This window comes from Schistocerca piceifrons, chromosome 8 (assembly GCF_021461385.2).
Source record: "Schistocerca piceifrons isolate TAMUIC-IGC-003096 chromosome 8, iqSchPice1.1, whole genome shotgun sequence".
NCBI classification, from domain to species: domain Eukaryota; kingdom Metazoa; phylum Arthropoda; class Insecta; order Orthoptera; family Acrididae; genus Schistocerca; species Schistocerca piceifrons.
Genome location: NC_060145.1, coordinates 421,198,743 through 421,214,287, shown reverse-complemented (window position 1 = coordinate 421,214,287; position 15,545 = coordinate 421,198,743). Strand labels below are relative to the sequence as shown.

General features: G+C 43.1%; 1 protein-coding gene across 1 annotated transcript in view; it reads left to right on the top strand.

Moving 5' to 3' along the window:
- Positions 1-15,545, top strand: part of LOC124711802 (fatty acid-binding protein, muscle-like) — a 95,356-nt gene that overhangs the window by 53,202 nt on the left and 26,609 nt on the right. The gene's annotated exons all lie outside the window — the stretch shown is intronic.

Here is a 15,545-nt window from a genome sequence, read left to right as displayed (position 1 = left end):
CCTGATACAAGGCCAAAAGTTCGGCTGTAAACACTGAGGAGTGTGCCGGAAGCCGAAAACGAGACACGTTTGCCAATGACGAAGACACACCCGACTGCACACTCCGCTGCAGAGTGAAAATCTCATTCTAGAAACATCCCCAGGCTGTGGCTAAGCCGTGTCTTCAGGAGTGCTAGTTCTGCTAGGTTCGCAGGAGAGCTTCTGTAAAGTTTGGAAGGTAGGCGACGAGATAATGGCAGAAGTAAAGCTGTGAGAACAGGGCGTGAGTCGTGCTTCGGTAGCTCAGATGGTAGAGCACTTGCTCGCGAAAGGCAAAGGTCCCGAGTTCGAGTCTCGGTCGGGCACACAGTTTTAGTCTTCTAGGAAGTTTCATATCAGCGCACACTCCGCTGCAGAGTGAAAATCTCATTCTGGAAACATCCCCCAGGCTGTGGCTAAGCCATGTCTCCGCAGTATCCTTTCTTTCAGGAGTGCTAGTTCTGCTAGGCTCGCAAGAAAGCTTCTGTAAAGTTTGGAAGGTCGGAGACGAGATACTGGCAGAAGTAAAGCTGTGAGAACCGGGCGTGAATCGTGCTTCGGTAGTTCAGATGGTAGAGCACTTGCCCGCGAAAAGCAAAGGTCCCGAGTTCGAGTCTCGGTCGGGCACACAGTTTTAATCTGCCAGGAAGTTTCATATCAGCGCACACTCCGCTGCAGAGTGAAAATCTCATTCTGGAAACATCACCCAGACTGTGGCTAAGCCATGTCTCCGCAGTATCCTTTCTTTCAGGAGTGCTAGTTCTGCTAGGTTCGCAGGAGAACTTCTGTAAAGTTTGGAAGGTAGGAGACGAGATACTGGGAGAAGTAAAGCTGTGAGAACCGGGCGTGAATCGTGCTTCGGTAGCTCAGATGGTAGAGCACTTGCCCGCGAAAAGCAAAGGTCCCGAGTTCGAGTCTCGGTCGGGCACACAGTTTTAATCTGCCAGGAAGTTTCATATCAGCGCACACTCCGCTGCAGAGTGAAAATCTCATTCTGGAAACATCCCCCAGGCTGTGGCTAAGCCATGTCTCCGCAGTATCCTTTCTTTCAGGAGTGCTAGTTCTGCTAGGCTCGCAAGAAAGCTTCTGTAAAGTTTGGAAGGTCGGAGACGAGATACTGGCAGAAGTAAAGCTGTGAGAACCGGGCGTGAATCGTGCTTCGGTAGTTCAGATGGTAGAGCACTTGCCCGCGAAAAGCAAAGGTCCCGAGTTCGAGTCTCGGTCGGGCACACAGTTTTAATCTGCCAGGAAGTTTCATATCAGCGCACACTCCGCTGCAGAGTGAAAATCTCATTCTGGAAACATCACCCAGACTGTGGCTAAGCCATGTCTCCGCAGTATCCTTTCTTTCAGGAGTGCTAGTTCTGCTAGGTTCGCAGGAGAACTTCTGTAAAGTTTGGAAGGTAGGAGACGAGATACTGGAAGAAGTAAAGCTGTGAGAACCGGGCGTGAATCGTGCTTCGGTAGCTCAGATGGTAGAGCACTTGCCCGCGAAAAGCAAAGGTCCCGAGTTCGAGTCTCGGTCGGGCACACAGTTTTAATCTGCCAGGAAGTTTCATATCAGCGCACACTCCGCTGCAGAGTGAAAATCTCATTCTGGAAACATCCCCCAGGCTGTGGCTAAGCCATGTCTCCGCAGTATCCTTTCTTTCAGGAGTGCTAGTTCTGCTAGGCTCGCAAGAAAGCTTCTGTAAAGTTTGGAAGGTAGGAGACGAGATACTGGCAGAAGCAAAGCTGTGAGAACCGGGCGTGAGTCGTGCTTCGGTAGCTCAGATGGTATGCCGGCACGGTAGCTCAGCGTGTTTGGTCAGAGGATTTAGCCACCCTCTGTAATAAAAAAACTGAGTGAACGGATCAACGAACAAACTGAACGGGTGTCATCGGACGTCCGCCACGAACCAATTCAACGAACAACATAGAACAAATTGAAATTAGAAAACAAAAAAAAGATGGTAGGGCACTTGCCCGCGAAAGGCAAAGGTCCCGAGTTCGAGTCTCGGTCGGGAAGTTTCATATCAGCGCTCACTCCGCTGCAGAGTGAAAATCTCATTCTGGAAGTAATACAGTAGTTGACAAAGTTTGTGACTGGTAGTGGCAATTTACAGTCGAAAAATAGTCAAAATGGCTTCAAACTCAATTTTTGTGCTAACACGCACCACCAGACGCACGTTAGGAAGAAGTGTTGCAGTTCTCACGACGTATTCCATAACCGATAAAATTGTTAATTTCATACAGAGAACAAGTTGTGATAGCGTCGAGTGATAATACGAAATTGTTTTTACTGTCTCTTGGGCCGCTTTAATATACACTATCCGGTTAAAAGTATCCAGAAACTCCAATTTAATTCTCAGTTAACTACTAGATATCGCGAGAGGTGGACCAGCCTTTATAAAAGAAGGCGGGGACTATTGTGTTGTCACTAGAGTCAGTAACAGCAGAATGTCAGGAGAGCTGAGTGACTGAAGACGTGGACTGCTCATTGGATGTCACCTGAGTAACATACCTATCATGAACATTTCAAACGTTTTAAGGTTAGTCAACTAGAGTGCTGGTGATGTGACTGTCAAATAGGAACATGAAGGAACAACTACACCTAACCCAACATCAAGCAAACCTCTTCGACACCGCGAGTATCGCGGAGTGTGGCTGCGAAAACTAGTATGAGATCAGCGGAAGGAGGCACTCCTGAGTTCCAAACTGCTACCACCAGTCCAGGTAGCACAGCGACTGTGCATAGGGAGCTAGAAATAATGGGGTATAATGGTTGAGCAGCTCATTGTAAGCCACACATTCCTGACGTCACTGTTAAATGATGCTTGAGGTTGTGTAAGGAGTTACATCACTGGACGTGGGTGGCTGGAAATGAGTGATCTGGGGTGACGAATCACGCTACAGTCTGGTGAGTAGGTTCTGGTTTTGTGAATGCCTGTAGAACGTTATCTGTGTAGTGCCAACAGTGACGTACGAAGGACATGGTGTCCCGGCATGAGGCCGTTTTTGGTGGTTAGGCTGTGATCACCTGATTGCTCATAAGAAAAAGCTAAATGCGGAAGGATGTGGACACATTCTATGGCATTGTCTACTGCGCGGAGCAGAGGGACATTTCGGACATGATGTTTGTATCAGAACGATGGTGCATACTGTCATAAATGTAACATTTGCGAGACAATTATTTGTGGACAATAACATCTCTGAAATGGACTAGATTGCTTAGAGTCCCGCCCTAAACCCCATGGAACACCTTTTGGACGAGTTAGAACGTTGACTTCGCTCTACATCCTGCCATCTAACAAAGTACCTTCTTTGTTTTCGCTCTTGAGGAAGACAGACCTGTGACCATACATTGTGCTCTTGTTTTTGTACAATCAGCATATGCTGATAGTCTTATTTGGTTCGATACAACTAAGCAACATTCTAGGATGGGGCCCATGAAAGCTGTTTAAGCCGTCTCCTTTGTAGACTAATTAACCTATTAAAGAGCCGAAATTTATCCCCTCTTTTACCTATGACTGAGCCTATGATTATTCCGTTTTATATCGCTACAAAAAATCTTGACACCAAAGGATCTGTAAGAGGTGACTGATTGCATCTGTGACACACTGACATTGTACAGGGTTATTATTTTTCGTTTTCAGAAGTGCTCAGTTTAATACTGCTGGACATTAGTTTGAAATCTCATCAAGTTCCAGCTGATATATGTGAAAAACTACACATCGGATTACAAAAGGGTTGTATAACAATTGTTCGTCTCGAAGGGGGACATCCAATGACACTACATTCGACCCCCTGCCCCATCCTCTGCGTATAGGAGGAGGGGCAACTTGGAAATGTTCACTAGGAAGCCTCAATCTTTATTACAGATTCGTATTCTGTTGGAAAAAGTACGTAACTTTTGGATGGAAAAGTTTTATCGTTGTGGTACAGATGGAGTTATAATCGAGGCAAATGAAAATGGGTTACAATTCGTTGACATCCAATAACACTACATTCGAACACCTGCCCCATCCTCAGCGTATAAGATGGGGGGCAACTTTGAAATGTTGATTAGGAACGCTCAATTTTTATTACAGATTCGAATTCTCTGGGAAAAAGTAGGTAACTTTTGGATGGAAAAGTTTCATCGTTGTGGAATATATGAAGTTGTAATCGACACAAATGAAAATGTATTACAATCCGTTGAAAGGTGCTAGTATCTCTGGAAATTACCCAATAGATTAGGATCCCATGAGGGTAGAAGGGCCCATGCCTCTCACTTGCTTTTTGTAATGATACACCGGTGTTTTATTTCAAATAAACGTGATTCTCCAGACCAAAAAACATAACGGTGTCCACGTTGTTGGTGTAATTACCTTCAGAGATGGCGCCGAAGTGGGAAGCGGTGGGAACAGGTCATTGGTTTGTTTGTCAATGCAGTAACTACTACATCTAGCGTAGCCCAGATGCAACGTCATAACGTCATGGACGTGTAGAGTTTTTTTGCCTTTGGGGAGCTTCTTTAATGTGAATCCCCTTGTCTCTCATCGTCGGGGTGCGTGTCTTAGGTGAGTCTCCTTGCCTCTCATTGCTGCGGTGCTTGCAAGTAACAAACAATCTGTTGGGGTGCTAGTTTTATGTGAGATGTGAGTCCCCATGCCTCTCACTGAAATGATTGTTTTAGATGAGACCCTATGCCTCTCACGATTGGTGTGCTTTTTTCAGGTGAATCCCGTAGCCCCTCACCTACGAAGTGCTTGTTTTAGGCGAGTCCCCTTGGTTCTCACCCACTGTACATACCAACTAACTGCACCGCGCTTTACTACTGTGTACCGCTATTGTCGTCCAACTGCAAAAGGCAGTGTAACCCAAGTTTCCACGTCTCCATTACACTCCACATACTACGAAACTCTTCGCCAAACTAGGCACTGATCCATGGAGACGACTTTTCCGTTGTTTGCTGCAATACATATTGCAGTCTTATTTCTGAAAGACTATTCTACATCTCTATGTCTCTTCACTAATTTTTGCACATTCAGTGATAATTCGCTGCCACATATTTGCAGGGGTTGTTGGTACGTCCGCGTGACATTTCTTTTTTAGCGTTCCCCACAGGTAAAATTCGGGAAGCGTCGAATCGGGTGAACACGCAGGCCACTCATGGTGACCTCCTCGCCCAAGCCATCGACCAGGATAATCTTGGTTCAGAACTTCGCGAGATATCCATGAATAATGCTTTTGACAGCCATCTTGTTGAAACCACTTGTCCATTTTTGTTTGAACCGGGACATTTTCTAGTAATATTTGCAAAATATTATCTAAAAAGTCGCCATACATTCGATCGCTGTGGAGTATGGGTCAATTATCCGGGTACCAAACACACTGCACCTAACATTAACGCTCAGTGGACGTTGGAATTCGACTTGCCTTAACCAGTGGAGATTCTCCACTGCCCAATAATGCATACTATGCCGGTTCACGTAACCACGATCTGTAAACGTTGCTTCGTCAGAGAACAGTACCTTTGAACGAAAATCATCATTGACTGCTTATTGTTGTTGTATCCTATTGCAAAACTTCAAGCGGGTTTGAAAGTCGCCACTGTATGGTTTGATGCAACGATAGGTGTGAATGGATAGCATTTGTGTTCATTTAGTATGCAGTGAACACTTCATCGCGAAATTCCTGCACCACGTGAGATTTGCCGAGAAGTAATGTGAGGATATATAGTAGTTACAGCTGAAATATCCACTGCGACATTTTCGTTCGTTGCAGGCCGTCGTCGGATAAAATTGTTCTTTACAAAAGTTACACACTTTTTTTCCGGAGACTCCAAATCAGCAATAAAAACTGGGGAGTCTTATCGAAGATTTCAAAATTGATCCCCTCCAACTCACTAGGGGTGGGTGGGGCATGGTGGTGAGTTTATTGTCGCTGGAAGTCTCCTTTCAAGGCAAAAAACTTTTAGTACAACCTTTTTTTTTCATCCAGGGTGTAGTGTTCCAGATATTTCCACAGACTGTTTTAACTGCCCCAGCATATATATATATATATATATATATATATATATATATATATATAGCATATTTCAGTCCGAAGTTCATTCTAGATAACTATATGATCTGCGAAAGTCTGAGGTTACTCTTAATATTATCTGCCACGTCATTAATACACAATATGAACACCAAGTAATACACTACCTTGGGGGACGCTTGAAGTTATTTCCATATCTGTAAATAAATCTCCATGCAAAGCTGCGTACTTCTTACCAATAAATCCCCAATGCAGTAAAACATCTGGTTTGACACTCCACGATATCTTACTTTCATTAATAAGCCTTGGTGAGGTACTGCGTCAAATGTTTTGCAAACGTCAAGGAATACCACATCTGCCTGACTATCTTGATTCATGTGTTTCAGGATGTCGCGTGAGAAAGCTCATGTTGGGTTTCTCATGTCCGATGTTTCAGTATCCGTGCTCGTTGGCATTGGGAAGATCAACGCCATTGTGTTCGAGTTACCGTAATACGTTTCGACTCAAAATACGTTCTAAGATGGTGCAAAAAATGGATATCAAGGATGCTGGACAGTAATTTTGTGGGTCACGTCTGCTACCATTACTGATCCGTACTTTCTTCCGATCGCTTGACACAGTTTTTGTTCGATTAATCTATAATACATTATAGTAAAGAAATGCTCAATTCTCCCGCGAATTCGAAATTGTCTGGGAATGAACAAGGATTGGAAATAAGAAAGCACCAAAATTATTGAGATTATTATAACAAAATAAAGAAACGTGATTGCTGCAATAATGCCTTTAAAAGATCTTTAGAATACGATGTTCATGTTGATAATTATAGTAATACAGGCGTACAGAAACAACGCGAGCAATGAGTACTTGAACATAAGAGGAGATGCTAGCCAAGCCTGCAGGTTGCACTTCAGTCTTTTAACACTAACGGCACCTGTGGAATGTCGTCAATACATTGCAGGTGTCTCTCGTGATAGTCAGAACAGTATTCTGTGTAGTAGTGAGTGCATTACGTCGCTGCTAAGTGATTTCCAACGCGGCAAAATTCTTGATTCCCGTATTTTGGGAGCTTCGGTAAACAAGGTAGCCGAACTGCATGGTTCTTCAAGAGGATCCACATGGAAGATTTATACTGCAAAACAGAGAAATTGGAAAAATATCGTCCACTAAATCACAACTTGGACGAAAATGTGTGTTATGTGATCCTGACTAAGGGTTACTGAAGAGAACTGTGACAAAAATAAGAGGACGCCTCCATCAAAACGCACTGCAGAGCTGGATGTCTCTCTCGCCAAACCTGTAAGAACGAAAGCATCACGAAGTGGCCTTCATAAGCAGCGAATTACAGGGCAAGTTTAATTCCAAAACCACTCATCAGTGATGCAAGTGCCAGTAACAAGAAAAGATATTGCTGGAGCCATAATACATGGACTGTGGAGCAACGGGAGAAAGTCGACTGACCGGAGGAGCTTCGTTTCTCTTCTTTTTTTTTTTTCAACTTCTACATCTACATCTACATTTATACTCCGCAAGCCACCCAACGGTGTGTGGCGGAGGGCACTTTACGTTCCACTGTCATTGCCTCCCTTTCCTGTTCCAGTCGCGTATGGTTCGCGGGAAGAACGACTGCCGGAAAGCCTCCGTGCGCGCTCGAAACACTCTAATTTTACATTCGTGATCTCCTCTGGAGGTATAAGTAGGGGGAAGCAATATATTCGGTACCTCATCCAGAAACCCACCATCTCGAAAACTGGACAGCAAGCTATACCGCGATGCAGAGCGCCTCTCTTGCAGAGTCTGCCACTTGAGTTTGATAAACATCTCCGTAACGCTATCACGCTTACCAAATAACCCTGTGACGAAACGCGCCGCTCTTCTTTGGATCTTCTCTACCTCCTACGTCAACCCGACCGCCTTACCAACAATTAATTTTATATGATCATTCCACTTCGATTCGTTCCGTACGCATACTCCCAGATATTTTACAGAAGTAACTGCTACCAGTGTTTGTTCCGCTATCATATAATCATACAGTAAAGGATACTTCTTTCTATGTATTCGCAATACATTACATTTGTCTATGTTAAGGGTCTGTTGCCACTCCCTGCACCAAGTGCCTATCCGCTGCAGATCTTCCTGCATTTCGCTGCAATTTTCTAATGCTGCATCTTCTCTGTATACTACAGCATCATCCGCGAAAAGCCGCATGGAACTTCCCACACTATCTACTAGGCGAAGTTAACGTCCCGTGTGGTACTGAGTGGGCCCCTTGGTAATTCTGCAATGTCGCATTCCTGCCAAGGATTTTGAGGCCATTGTGACTGATCACGTTTGTTCCCCAATGGCGATGCTGTGTTCCAGGACGACACAGCCTCTGTTCACACAGCTCGCATTGTTCAAGGCTGGTTTTTCGAGCACGAGGATGAAGTGTCGAATCTCTCCCGGCCACCACAATCACAACACCTGAATGTTATTGTGAGATTGCGGTCTAGTATAGAGAGAAGAGTGCGTGATCGCTATCCACCTCCATCATCGTTGTCATTATTGTGTGGAAAGAATGGTATAAGACTCTTTTGAGAACCATACTGGACCTCTATTTATCCATTTCTAGACGACTGGAAGACGAATGCCGACGGGTTTCCTACACGGTGTTTGGCATGGTAACCTGCAGTGTATTTGTTGTTTCCACTTCCTGAAGTTATTGTAATATAAGTAAAGCAGTCGCTAGAATATAAATCGTTTAAACAGTTTCTACATCTATATACGTACTCCGCAAGCCATCGTGCGGTGCTTGGTGGAGTCTGCCCTGTGCCACTACCAGTCATTTTCTTTTCTGTTCCAGTCGTAAGTAGAGCGAGGGAAAGTCTCCATGCGAGCCCTGCTCTCTCTAATATTGCCTTCATGGTCCTTACGCGAAATGTACGTTGGCGGCAGTCAGCCTCATATGCCGGTTCTCTAAATTTTCTCAGTAGTGCTCCTCGAAGTGAAAGTCGTTTTCACTGTAGGGATTACCATTTGAGTTTTCGAAGCATTTCCGCAATACTTGCTTATTGTTTGAAACTACCGGTAAGAAATCTAGCAGGCCGCCTCTGCTTCGATGTCTTCCTTTAATTCGATTTCTTGAGGATCCCAAACACTCAAACAGTAGCCAACAATGGTTCGCAATAGTGTCCTGTACGCGGTCTCCTTAACAGAAGGACCACACTTTCATAAAACTCTCCCACTAAACCGATTTCGAAAATTCGCCTTTCCTACTAGACTCCTTACCTAATTATTCCATTTTACTCTGCTTCATAAAGTCACGCCTAAATATTTCATCGACATGACTATGTCACGCAGCACACTACTAACGCTGTACTCGAAAATTACGGGTTTGTTTTTCCTACTCACCTGTAACGTGTACTCATTTTGAGTAACATGCTGGTGGGTAAAGCTATTTTGTGATCGCACGCAAGTGGATAACGTATCTTAACGTCTTCTCAAGCCCAGGGTCTTAAACAGACATTCTTCATAGCTATTAATTTTGTCCCTGTAATACCGCTAATGTTAGGTGCAGATTATCTCAAATTAATTAGAAATTCTGTTGTGACATAACAAGAATGCACAAATTGATATAAATAAGAGTTCGGGATTTTTTCTAAAATGACAACACAACCTCTCCCTTTTTCATTCTACATTTAATTTATCACTGCTTTCAGGGTTCAAGAGATACATAACAAGCAAGTTCAATTACTTTCAAGTCTCAACAAAATAATTAACACTTAGACATTGAATACGTGATTATTAAATCTTTATCTCTATATATTAGAATGTTATAACTAGCAAAACAATTCAATCTTCGTAAGTGCAATTTACATCTACGTTGTCGTAGCTGTTGAACGGACTACGTTGGCGGAGAATATTTTATCTTTTAAACTAATCAATCTCTCATGTACTCATTGGAGGGTATGTTAGTATTCAACTCTTGAAATTCTATATTTAAAGCGTACACAGGTTGGAGTGAGCAAAATCTCGACTCAACATTTAATGACACCTAATGCGCGTTGGCATATTACTAATCGGGAACTGCGGCCGCTTTGTCTCCGTGCTGGATCTAAAACGCTAATTCCCTACTCTGACCTTGACTGAATCACTCAATCTCAACTTTCCTGCATTCCGTACAACGTTAAATTTTGCCTAGTCGAAATAATGGCTATTGCACACACGCTAAGGGGTGGAGCGACGTGCACAATGCTCTGCCCGCAAAAATTCCCGCAGGAATATGAACTACCACTTTACATCTGTCGCCACGATACGTGAAGCATACCGCCCTCACTTCGCAGATGTAAAGGTCAACATCTTCGCTATTTTTCCACACATAGGTGTGGCCAACTGTGGGACGAGAGAGGTCTGTTAATTTAGTTCTCAAAAACGCTTTTATATGTCGTGACTCTCCCCACCGTGTCTCTTGCCGGGTCGCCGCTAGCCTTGTTAATGCTGTCTAGCCACTTACCCTTGGTCTTGGCAGTGTTTATCTAAAAGGTATTATATTGTTCTCGCCACATGCACCGTCCGCCTCCAAACTGCGTTCACTTTATCGCATTTACGCATGCCCCTGTCATTATAAAGGTGGATATTGTTTTGTTATTCGGTACATGAGATTATTACAATTGCTTCCTGTTAACAATATAGAGTTTTCTGGAGATTTTATTCTGTATCGTAACTATGAAGCTCATGTAAGGTCCGAAAAATGCGGATGCCTTACACACCTGCATTGCATTTACGGCTAGCTGCAATTCATACAACTAGAAATTTTATCTAAGTCGTCTAGTATCTTCCTACAGCCACTCAAAAAAGGATAGATTGCATGCAACCGGTGGTGGAGTGTTCATCGCTGTTAGTAGTAATTTATCCTGTAGTGAAGTAGAAGTGGATAGTTCCTGTGAATTATTATGGGTGGAGGTTACACTAAACAACCGAACTAGGTTAATAATTGGCTCCTTTTACCGACCTCCCGACTCAGCAGCATTAGTGGCAGAACAACTGAGAGAAAATTTGGAATACATTTCACATAAATTTTCTCAGCATGTTATAGTCTTAGGTGGAGATTTCAATTTACCAGATATAGACTGGGACACTCAGATGTTTAGGACGGGTGGTAGGGACAGAGCATCGAGTGACATTATACTGAGTGCACTATCCGAAAATTACCTCGAGCAATTAAACAGAGAACCGACTCGTGGAGATAACATATTGGACCTACTGATAACAAACAGACCCGAACTTTTCGACTCTGTATGTACAGAACAGGGAATCAGTGATCATAAGGCCGTTGCAGCATCCCTGAATATGGAAGTTAATAGGAATATAAAAAAAGGGAGGAAGGTTTATCTGTTTAGCAAGAGTAATAGAAGGCAGATTTCAGACTACCTAACAGATCAAAACGAAAATTTTTGTTCCGACACTGACAATGTTGAGTGTTTATGGAAAAAGTTCAAGGCAATCGTAAAATGCGTTTTAGACAGGTACGTGCCGAGTAAAACTGTGAGGGACGGGAAAAACCCACCGTGGTACAACAACAAAGTTAGGAAACTACTGCGAAAGTAAAGAGAGCTCCACTCCAAGTTTAAACGCAGCCAAAACCTCTCAGACAAACAGAAGCTAAACGATGTCAAAGTTAGAGTAAGGAGGGCTATGCGTGAAGCGTTCATTGAATTCGAAAGTAAAATTCTATGTACCGACTTGACAGAAAATCCTAGGAAGTTCTGATCTTACGTTAAATCAGTAAGTGGCTCGAAACAGCATATCCAGACACTACGGGATGATGATGGCATTGAAACAGAGGATGACACGCGTAAAGCTGAAATACTAAACACCTTTTTCCAAAGCTGTTTCACAGAGGAAGACCGCACTGCAGTTCCTTCTCTAAATCCTCGCACAAACGAAAAAATGGCTGACATCGAAATAAGTGTCCAAGGAATAGAAAAGCAACTGGAATCACTCAATAGAGGAAAGTCCACTGGACCTGACGGGATACCAATTCGATTCTACACAGAGTACGCGAAAGAACTTGCCCCCCTTCTAACAGCCGTGTACCGCAAGTCTCTAGAGGAACGGAGGGTTCCAAATGATTGGAAAAGAGCACAGATAGTCCCAGTCTTCAAGAAGGGTCGTCGAGCAGATGCGCAAAACTACAGACCTATATCTCTTACGTCGATCTCTTGTAGAATTTTAGAACATGTTTTTTGCTCGCGTATCATGTCATTTCTGGAAACCCAGAATCTACTATGTAGGAATCAACATGGATTCCGGAAACAGCGATCGTGTGAGACCCAACTCGCCTTATTTGTTCATGAGACCCAGAAAATATTAGATACAGGCTCCCAGGTAGATGCTATTTTTCTTGACTTCCGGAAGGCGTTCGATACAGTTCCGCACTGTCGCCTGATAAACAAAGTAAGAGCCTACGGAATATCAGACCAGCTGTGTGGCTGGATTGAAGAGTTTTTAGCAAACAGAACACAGCATGTTGTTATCAATGGAGAGACGTCTACAGACGTTAAAGTAACCTCTGGCGTGCCACAGGGGAGTGTTATGGGTCCATTGCTTTTCACAATATATATAAATGACTTAGTAGATAGTGTCGGAAGTTCCATGCGGCTTTTCGCGGATGATGCTGTAGTATACAGAGAAGTTGCTGCATTAGAAAATTGTAGCGAAATACAGGAAGATCTGCAGCGGATAGGCACTTGGTGCAGGGAGTGGCAACTGACCCTTAACATAGACAAATGTAATGTATTGCGAATACATAGAAAGAAGGATCCCTTATTGTATGATTATATGATAGCGGAACAAACACTGGTAGCAGTTACTTCTGTAAAATATCTGGGAGTATGCGTACGGAACGATTTGAAGTGGAATGATCATATAAAACTAATTGTTGGTAAGGCGGGTACCAGGTTGAGATTCATTGGGAGAGTGCTTAGAAAATGTAGTCCATCAACAAAGGAGGTGGCTTACAAAACACTCGTTCGACCTATACTTGAGTATTGCTCATCAGTGTGGGATCCGTACCAGGTCGGGTTGACGGAGGAGATAGAGAAGATCCAAAGAAGAGCGGCGCGTTTCGTCACTGGGTTATTTGGTAACCGTGATAGCGTTACGGAGATGTTTAATAAACTCAAGTGGCAGACTCTGCAAGAGAGGCTCTCTGCATCGCGGTGTAGCTTGCTCGTCAGGTTTCGAGAGGGTGCGTTTCTGGATGAGGTATCGAATATATTGCTTCCCCCTACTTATACTTCCCGAGGAGATCACGAATGTAAAATTAGAGAGATTAGAGCGCGCACGGAGGCTTTCAGACAGTCGTTCTTCCCGCGAACCATACGCGACTGGAACAGGAAAGGGAGGTAATGACAGTGGCACGTAAAGTGCCCTCCGCCACACACCGTTGGGTGGCTTGCGGAGTATCGATGTAGATGTAGATGTAGATGTAGATGAACATCTTACCGTAAACCACAGCATCATCAGCAAACAGCCACAGATTGCTGCTCACCCTGTCCACCACATTATTTATATATAAAGAAACTAACAGCAGTCCTGACACACTTCCCTGAGGCACTCCTGACCATAGTCTTGTCTCTGATGAAAACTCGCCATCAAGGACAACATATTGAATTCTGTTACTTAAGATTCATTTATCTGGGATCTATTCCGTAAGCTCGCACTTTCATTAACAGTCGGCAGTGGGGCACTGTTTCAAATGCTTTATGGGAGTGTAGGAATACGAAATCTGTCTGTTTCACGTCATCTGTCGTTCGCAGGATCTCACGTCAGCAAATGGCAAGTTGAGTTTCGCACGAGCGATGCTTCTTAGATTAAATGAAAGAAATTTATTATATTTGTATTGAGAATATGTTCAAGGGTTCTACAGTCAACAGATGTCAAAAATATTGGCCCGTTATTTTACCCTTCTTGTATACAGGGGTCGCCAATGTTCTTAAAAATATAAATGGCAACTTAGAAAAAGGCAAGACGTCTGCTCTGATGTAAAAGCCGTAATCTGACCAATGTAAACAGCCGAATAAATAAATAAATAAATAAAATCAGTTAATAAGAGGAAAATTTGACAGTGCGAACTGTGTGCCAGAACAGAACTCGAAACCGGATCCCTGGCTATCATGGACAGTGTGCTACTATTTCAGCAATTCGATTACTCCTCACGGAACGCATCAGGCTCCCAAGTCCTTGTAGTGAAATTCCAGTATATTACCTCTCCCCAGCCCCAGGGACGAGCCTATGCTGATGTCATTGTGTTAGAACGTAACAAGATGAAGAAAGGGAATCTCCTTTTAACGTGTCGTCGATGATGAGGTCATTTACTCTATTGTCTTCTCAATCACTGCATTACCTTTTACCTATTTCCTACTCTTACATTACTACCAAAACAGTACAGCAGAAATACTTGTTCTCACCAAAATAAAACCCTTTCTAAACCACTACACAACACAACCGCCTTCTCAAAATCATTTTGTGTATCATAAACTCGACTGTGGAATGATTTTCCTCAGAATAACAGAGAAATTAAATTCCTTTCAAACTTCAAAAGACAGGTAATGGTCCACCTTCTATTACAATAGCTATGTCTCAAATACGTTTGTCTGCAACACACACTTGTCAACACCCACCTTCCCATCAGTTATTCCCTCCTCCTTGTCACACAGCCTTCTATTGAAAGATTATTCTTTCTTAACAACTATTGACACTGCCACTGTCAATCCTCTCCTCTTTCATTATCCATTCTTTTTCTGACAGCACCGAACACAGCTTTAGAAGTGCTAAGCGAAAAAATATTATTCTTATATCTTAATGCACTCCACAATCATTTTTATTATTAAGTCAAATTTTTATTATTATGTATTGTATGTGTTGACATGTTTTATTTCTGATCCTATGGAAGAAAGAATCTTAAGGCCATAATCCGGTCATGCTAAATAAACGATAAATTAGTTAATATAAAGTGTGAAGTAAGAAATCGACGGTGTCCTCTTGAAAGGAATGATCTTGTCCTTAAGTAACTCACGGAAAGCATGGAAAACGGACATCTGGGTGGTGCGGCAATGCGTATGCGAGTGTCCATGGCGCAATGATGAGGTACTGGACTTCTGTTATCGGATACTCAGCATTGCTTGTGGACGGCAGCCCATATGGATGCCAAGTTCAAAATTTCTGTCTTTACTTGTTTCAATTTTCTCTACGCATCCAATCGCGCATATTGCATTCGTACAGTACGTATAGGCTTATACAGGATAGAACAAACGTAACCGATCAATAAAATATTTCATGTACCTCAAGGTATGAAGCCCAACTTGTATTACCCGGGAAGGATTACGTAGGTTGGTTTGCCATCTTAAGGCGCCTGAAATATTTCTCGGACCAGTTTTCTTTTGCCCATCATCTATGTTCCTGACATTAAAATGGTAAACTGAACTTCGTACACAGTATTAGTTCAAAAATTTGCACTAAATACCATGCTTTCGGGATATACG